The sequence below is a fragment of the Penaeus vannamei genome, chromosome 5 (assembly GCF_042767895.1).
Source record: "Penaeus vannamei isolate JL-2024 chromosome 5, ASM4276789v1, whole genome shotgun sequence".
In the NCBI taxonomy this organism is placed as follows: Eukaryota; Metazoa; Arthropoda; class Malacostraca; order Decapoda; family Penaeidae; genus Penaeus; species Penaeus vannamei.
This window is the reverse complement of record NC_091553.1, coordinates 28,446,753-28,454,252: the sequence shown is the minus strand read 5'-3', so window position 1 is coordinate 28,454,252 and position 7,500 is coordinate 28,446,753. Positions and strand designations below refer to the sequence as shown.

General features: G+C 36.7%; 1 long non-coding RNA gene across 1 annotated transcript in view; it reads right to left on the bottom strand.

Moving 5' to 3' along the window:
- LOC113807712 (uncharacterized) overlaps positions 1–4,550 on the bottom strand; it is a 19,074-nt gene extending 14,524 nt beyond the window's left edge. Inside the window, exons 1-2 of the long non-coding RNA XR_011398584.1 lie at positions 4,477–4,550; positions 3,660–4,018 (exon numbers count right to left, since the gene is read on the bottom strand). This is a non-coding gene — a long non-coding RNA (uncharacterized lncRNA). The remainder of the gene's footprint in view (positions 1–3,659; positions 4,019–4,476) is intronic.
- Positions 4,551–7,500: the final 2,950 nt, after the last annotated feature.

Genomic DNA, 7,500 nt, shown 5'->3' with positions numbered 1-7,500 from the left:
AATTATCCCCGTGCACACCAAGGGGCCTCCACGACGCGCTCAAATGACCCTTCGCCAATTTAAAAGACCCGCCAACGACGACGCACTGCACTTGTACATATGTCGTCGGACTTTGATTTTCAATGTTGTCTCAAATATTCACCTCGCATCATTTAATCCACGCATTTATACAAAGTGTGAAGATTTATACAATGAAAGTCTCGCGTACAGTAATAAATAGCATGGCATTCCTCAACCAGGCAAAATACAAAGAACTGAGTGACTCCCCGGGCCTGTGAGAGAGGGAGCCAAAAGCGAACGAAATCTGTTGTAAAAGTTTCTGGGTAGGGCTGCGTAGGGTGGGCCAAGCCAGGGTAATAGGTAGGGCCTGGCCGACATTGCCAAGGCCCCTGTCTTGGAGAAGGTCGAGGGTCTTTCTCTCTCTCTGTCTGTTTTATAAGTCTTTTTTATATATATGACCGTAGAGGTACTGACATTATTATAGGACTACGAAGAGGGATTAGTGTCTTCCAAGTACATGATGATCCAAAATGCATATGGATTTACTTGTCAGGTCAAGCATTGCGTTTGGAATTCATAAAATGTAATAGGAAAGCAAAGAAAATATCTAAACAATATTCAAAATACGAAGCAATGAGTAGCAGCGGTGGCGGTAACACTGCACCGGAAATGAAAAAACCGGTACTGTGCCGAATACTTTCGTACCTTTTATCTATTTATGATTTGTCAATGGAGGAAGCTAGGTATGATGGACGACTTTTTGTTCAACTGTGCCAGGTTATCCCAAAATGCTATTGTATACGTGGACTAGATTTCCAAAAACGAACTCTTCACTCTTTTCTCTCTCTCTCTCCCTCTCCCTCTCCCTCTCCCTCCCCTTCCCCCTCCCTCTCCCTCTCCCTCTCCCTCCCTCCCTCACTCTCCCTCTCTAATACGCTTCTCATATATATATATATATATATATATATATATATATATATATATATATATATATAACAATCACATAGTTAATTGGTGTGTGAATACACATTGCTCTGTAATCTTTTTTTTTTTCTTGGGCTGAAAGAATCAAATGAGACATCCTTAACGGGTTTTTTTCTCTCCGTCCACTAGAGTACCATTATTTTCTAAACAATTTATTTCTCACGTTATTTAATTATCATCGTAAGGAATAAGGAGATCACATGTAGATTTTCTTTAAACTATTAACCGTAGTAATTAACGCACGCGATAAGGTCTTACCGCGTTAACCTCGTTATCTCTTAACCTAACCGACGATAAGGCTGTAAAATATTCATGCTGTAAAAAGACATCTGCTTTTACAATTCAAAACACCTGCGCACTGCATAACGGTTCATTCACCAACAAAATTTGAAAAGGCGAATAAAAGTGGATTTGTAAGGATACCGCCGCTTTTTTCAGGCCAGTCTGTTACAGAAAATTGAAAACGCGTTTGGGACTGGGTAAAGCTCTGTGTATTTGGCAGCCATAAAGTGTAACATAATTTCAATTTTTTACTTTCCTATCGTCCATTTTTCATGTTTTATGGACCTTTGTTATTCACTGGCGGCGTGTATGATATTTTTAAGGTTAATTTTAAAATCTATTAAAATACGCCTCCTCAATTATTTCATTCCAAGCCACTTCTTAAAACAATGTTTAGCATTTGAAAAACTGCCACACAAAAAGGAGGAATGAAAAATCCTTCACATTTCTGTGCACTGAGGCATTGCAGTAGGAGTCACGGTAGGATATCTAATCCTCCTTGGTAACTCGCCTCAAAATCATTCTTTTAATTCATTATGCATGCCTATGTACATACATACATCTTTTTGTCTGTCTACCTATATATATATATATATATATATATATATATATATATATATATATATAATGTATATATGTGTGTGTGTGTGCGTACGTGTGTGTGGGGGGGGGGTGCGTGTGCGTGTGCGTGTGCGCGAGCGTGAGCTTGTGCGTGTACGAGTGCGCGAGCGTCAGCATGTGCGTGTGCGTGTGCGTGTGTGGTACTGGGGTGGATAGGGGGTGCACTTTCGGAAAGAAGCATGAAAGTTCGGCTTTTTATGCTGATTTCATGAATTGCGGGAACCACGACGTCATTCCAGCCGTTCCCGGCAAAAAATAAGAAATTTAAAATAACTGCCACGATACGTTTTCGTCCACAGCATTGCTTTAAGTGCCCTGATCTTGATTTATATACTTATGTTTTAGAGGTCAAGAAAAACAATAAAACACATATCAAGACATAATATTCCCCTTCACTGTTTTAATGGTCTTAATTCTAATCGAACTGATGTACGATTTGCACCTTCTTTGCTAAAATGATATCCATTATTCATTAAACATCAACATATTTCCTTTCCTGGAAAATTAGTTATGACTCATCGAATACAAACAGTCCACACTTCATGCCAATGGCCATGTGAGATGCACATGATAGCGTTGTAAAAGTACTCAATAAACGTCTGAACGTTCTTCATAAATCCGATGATGTCGCATACTTATTGAATTTATGACAAACAAATCTCTCAAAAGGCGACATCTTCTGCCGACATCTCAGACTTGTCCTGCACTTACAAAGCGGACACACGGCTCCTGTTCCATCCTTCCCATGCATTCTTGTAGCTGTACAGCTTCTAGTTTTAATTCGTATTGCTTTTTCGCTTCGGTTTTTAAAGAATCTAAGTTTCCATACGCCATTTTCTCTCGCGCTGATAACGAGGTATCTGCGAGCGACGGGTTTGTTTTCACCAAGCGGAATGGCGACTCCCGACTCGTGACGTCACACCGAATCGGTCTATGATTCACCAAATTGATGATACAAGTAACTGATACGGATGCGGTGGTTCTCGCAATTGCCGTATCAAAAGATTGCGAAATGTGAGTAGCATTCGATCGTGGTTCTAAACCTAACCTAATCTAAACTACGATACATTCCTTGTCACCTGATTTCAGCTGAACTAGGAAAAGATGCTTCATGGGGTCTTCTGTTTAAGCATGCGATATCAGGGTGTGATACCGTCTCTGCATTCCCCGGAACAGGAAAGAAAGCAGCTTGGGGTGTCTGACACAGTAAGACTCAGTTCACACCTACATTCGGGGCTGGGTTCAAACAATGTTAGGCTAAGCCCCAGCATGGTGTTAGCTCCTATAGCTAAGTTTTAAGCCCTGCATTGGAGTAAGATTGCAATAGGTTTTGAATTTCTGAAGTTACTTTCATCATTTGCATCTCCTTTTACGGGAGCAGCCGGAGTGACGTCGTGCTTCCCGCCATTTTTTAATTCAGCATGCCCCCCCCTAAAAAAAACTGGGCCTAACTTTCATGTTTCTTTCCGGAAGTGCACAACTTGACAAAAAAACAATAAAAAATTACATATCCGCCCCATTATATCTGTGTGTGTGTGTGTGTGTGTGTGTGTGTGTGTGAACGAACCATGGCTATATCTGGCCAGTTGGGAGGGCATGATGGGTAACGCGAATTCCAGGGTATGACAAATAATCAATAATTACGGTATAGCGGTGTACAGTGACATTTTGCTCCCTAAACCATCCAGAAGAGAGATAGCCCCGCCGCCATATTGGTATATCATAAGAAACCAAACAAATCTACACTGACTAGTTTCCGATAAATTTCTTACCTTACGTGATTACTCCAGAGGGGCCAAGTAGCGAATAGTTTGCTTCAAGTTGACTGTATACAGTGATTCTGTTCACTGATCCGAATCTTAATCGCCTTTCTCTCAGTTCTGCATCTATTGCCACGTGATTATCTATTACAGTTTTGACTAGCTCTGTTAGTCTATTACCACCTCGTGTCCACAAAAAAGAAATCTAATTGTCATAGTTGGTGTCCCTCGTTGTACTTGCAGTCACTTAAACCTTTATTGTCAAGTTCACAAGCTGGTAGGCATAGACGGTGCATCCAAACTTGTTAGATGACAACTGCGTGCCTGCTCACACACACACATGAATAAGCAAGCGCACGCGCGGTGAAAAGCTGTAAGAAAATATATCCTCACAAATTTGGAAATATAAAGTTATACACAAAAAGGTAGAAATTATACAAATATCAAATAATTACACAATATGAGATATAAATACTAAGAACAAACAATAGAAAATTATAGAGATGCTAGACTAGCATCATTTAAACATTAAACAAGTGAATTCCTGTTACTTATACTACTTTACGACATTTCCAGGGATATTTAAAGCACATCATGTAAGATCAGTAACTAAAAACTAGATATTTTCATCAAATGAAAAAGAAACAAAACATTATACTTTGGTAAATAACTGAAATAAAGCTTCGTAAAAGTACCAGAATACAGAATGAATGGCACGTAGTTATATCACATCATTTCAAATATATATCACAAAAGACACAGCTTTGTTATTAACATATGCTCAAACATCTGAACAATACATTGTTAACACTATGAATAGTTGACTTACAGTGTGACCAGCCTGAATCTTCACAAAACACATGTAACGCGGCGTATCACATGGCTCTCTGGTGAGGCCTCCACAGATTCAAAACAAACGTTTTTGTAGAGCGTTCGTATAACTAGTGTCACTGTGGCAAAAAAAGTTAGAAACTAAATGAAACTAAATAAAGTTTTTTTTTTTTGTTGATAAAACAAATCAAATAAATTCTTTATGATCTTAATTCTATATATATGACACAAGACAAAGAAATTTTCACTTCCTTTACACTGCTACCTGCTACAATTCCGTTTGATTTTGGCGCCAATTTCTCATAGAGTTATGAGTGTGTGTGTGTATATGTGTATATATATATATATATATATATATATATATATATATATATATATATATATATATATATATATATATATATATATATATATATACATATATATATACATATTATTTAGCTGTATGTGTAGGTAAAAAATCAATTTACCATGTTTAAGTAATAACTATGCTCGAGCATGTATTTCTTGATTAAAATTCATAGGCCTACCTGAAATGTAACCATAATGTAACTATTAGTTTACATAAGAGGTCGAATTTCCTGTCTTTAATTGACAAATGCCCCTACATTTGCTCATTTTCCATACTTTTTTGTTCACTTCGTTCGCCTGTCCCAATTTGCCCCTCCCCCTTTGTCTTTATCGTTGTCTTCTCTTTTCCTTCCTTTCTTAAGTTCTTTCCCTCTCCTCCATTTTTTTTCTTTTACTTGTATTTCTTCATATATTATGATCATTATTATTATGTTATGTGTGAACATGAGCCATTACATATTTCTTATATGTATTGATTTCATTCATTCAAAGGTTGATAATTTTATTATTGTATCTGTGCTGTCCTTTTTTAAACAATCTTTACGCGATATTGTGCAGCTACGTGTTATCTTTCACACACACACACACACACACACACACACACACACACACACACACACACACACACACACACACACACACACACACACACATATATATATATATATATATATATATATATATATATATATATATATATATATATAAATAAGTGTGTGTGTGTGTGTGAGTGTGTGTGTGTGTGTGTGTGTGTGTGTATATATATGTATGTATGTATGTATATATATATATATATATATATATATATATATGTATATATATATATATATATATATATATATATATATATTTGATATACCTATTATGTCTCTTACCGTAGCATCAGTCCAGGGGCGTGTAGAGGACTGGTGATGCCTGGGGCCAACTCCATGACTGGTTGCCCCAAAGACTCAAGTACAAGGCCTAGTACTGAGAAAGATTATGAGAAATGGAGATATTTTTGATATGTAAACACCAATGAGACATGAAATAAATACATCATTTAAGTTAGATATAGATATTTCCCTTTCCGATTGGGTGCCCATTCCACTTTGATGCCTAGGTCCATTCCCAATCCCTCCTTCATTCCACTTCTATTTGAAGGAGAAATCTAGTTTAAATAAGTCTCGCCTCTAAAATCTGTTTTCTGTGGATACAATGAAACGTACGTTTTCTTCCAGTGCTATAATTTCTAGGTAGACTATACTATATGTTGATGATTAGGTTTTTCTAGTTATGAATACCAAGGAATTATCTATTGACTTAAAAAATATTAAAGATGTAACAACGTGGCTATGTAATATCATAGCACAATACTATATAAGTAATGTTATTACACCTTATCATTCTGTTAAACAGATTTGCCATTATCGTTATTCAAAACAGATTTTAGGACCATTTGACGTTTGCTGAAATTTCATCACACACTAAAAGTATCTTAAGACTGAATGTTACATATGGCCGTGACGCTAAAGGTGAGGTTGGTGAAATAAGGAGCAAACTCATTAATTTTTGAATTTCGTGGGGCAGCGGAAGCGGTTCATTGACGTCGCCACTCGCGAGTTCGAGAATCAAATAATCGGTATGATTAGGTGGTGTTTGGCGTGATTAGTGGTTGTGTGTTCAGTTTCTGTGATTTTTGTATAAAAATATTTACAATACCTTCTGAAGTTCATTAAAGTAGTAAAATAAAGATATGCATAATTATTCCACATGGCGTATCCGAATTTCTAGAGGACCTGCTGTTTGAATGAAGAAATAAAAATGACAATGATGATAATAATAGAAATAGTAATAAGGAAAAAATCCAGTGAACATTAGCAAGAATACATTCATCTGTTGCAAATTGTACATCAAGACTCGAAATGTGGCCTCTCTCTCTTCTCTTCTCTTTTCTTCCTTCCTTTCCTTTTTCTTCTTTTCTTTCCTTTTTCTTCTTTTCTTTCCTTTTTTCTTCTTTTCTTTCCTTTCTCTTCTTTTCTTTCCTTTTTTCTTCTTTTCTTTCCTTTTTTCTTTTCTTTCCTTTTTTCTTTTCTTTCCTTTTTTCTTTTCATTCCTTTTTTCTTCTTTTCTTTCCTTTTTTCTTCTTTTCTTTCCTTTTTTCTTCTTTCCATTCCTTTCCTTTCCTTCTCTTCTTCTCTTCTCTTCTCTTCTCAACTCTTCTCTCCTCTTCTTTTCTCTTTTCTTCTCTTATCTCTCTCTTTCTCTCTACCTCATCCATAAAAAAGATAATTGTATGATATCTAGTCTCATATCAGCAACGATACCAACGTCATAAAATTCCTGATAAGATTTCAAAGTGCCCTTAAGTGGTAAAATCTTCCACCGTGAGACATTACATTGTCGCTCGATACAATCAGACGATGTTTAATCATGAGGATTTTTTTCTTTTTGTTGTTAAACCTCAGGGTAGTTCTGGCTGTGTACCTGGGAATTCCCGCAGGTTCGAGCGCTTTGGTTGCTTCTCTCCAACAACTCTTTAATTTGTTCTATACTGATTTTGGCATTTTTCGTGAATTCCCGTAGATTAGATATAGCATACTTAAGAGCATTTATTGTATTACTTAGCCGTGTAGGCCTACATCCTAGGACGACTGATGACCGTGTGTTTACGGCGAATTAAAATGCGAGG